The sequence below is a fragment of the Ornithodoros turicata genome, chromosome 6, assembly GCF_037126465.1.
Source record: "Ornithodoros turicata isolate Travis chromosome 6, ASM3712646v1, whole genome shotgun sequence".
NCBI lineage: Eukaryota > Metazoa > Arthropoda > Arachnida > Ixodida > Argasidae > Ornithodoros > Ornithodoros turicata.
The window spans coordinates 70,674,595-70,675,636 of NC_088206.1; positions in this window are offsets into that span (position 1 = coordinate 70,674,595).

Genomic DNA, 1,042 nt, shown 5'->3' on the forward strand with positions numbered 1-1,042 from the left:
CACTGAGCGACGAAAGAGCACTCTCAGTCGGTAATGGCGCTAGTAGACGTACAACATTCTTCGGTTGCATAAGAGACCGTGCGACAAACTGGTGGCGCCGCGATGCGTCCTCCCTAGAAAGTACCTTGTGTGACAGCCGTCGGGTAGCGAGATTTGTGCTCTGTTTACATGTGAAAAGCGAGCGTCTTTTTTGCGTGAAACGCTGCTGCATACTGTATCACCGTGAGATGCCCGGCAACTTTATTTCAGTGGCGATATTGCTCCCGGTAATTTGGTTGACGAGCCTCATAGTGAGAACGGAAATTCTATGTCGTCCAAAAAGTTTAGTATTTACGCACCGACCATCTCATAACGGTCGTGCCGCAAGCCCGGTAAAAAAAAAACAAAACAAAAAAAAAACAAAAAAACTCATGTCAATGGTGCTGCATATTTGTGGTCTACACCTCTTTGTATAATTTCTTCTATGAGGATCTCTTTAGCGTTATTGTTTCTGAAGATATTGGAAACACTGAAACACAAGTTCAGATATTTGTTGTGACCACACGTGTTTATTTGTATGGATAAAGCGACCACACGATGTAGGTTTCAGTGACGAAGCTATGTGCGCAGTAATGTACCAAAAGGACGAACATTATGAGACTGAGTCCAAAACATGATGTCACAAGTGGCAGAGGCCGACAGAGCAGCGCGCCCCCTTTAGGTGTTACATGCTACCTGACAACGGCGAGGTTTTGGCACATAAGGGGAATAATTACTCTTTTTTTTACATTTTACTGCATTGCTTTTTCTACTCCAATATATATTTTGTAATTTTTGAAATAGAGAGCAAAAAATGTCAGTGTTGAGTGCCTCTGCATCAGCAGTGTCGCAGTGGCACTTTTGTGGCGACGCAAGACCCCTCTTCCCATGTTTTATTCCGAATAATTAATACGGAATTCTCGGAGCATATAGTAGTAGCCCGGCATACACATAGCAAGAAGAGGAACTAGCAGACGACAATGGGAACGCAGACAGAGGAGAAGAAGAGGAAGAAGGCCTTCAG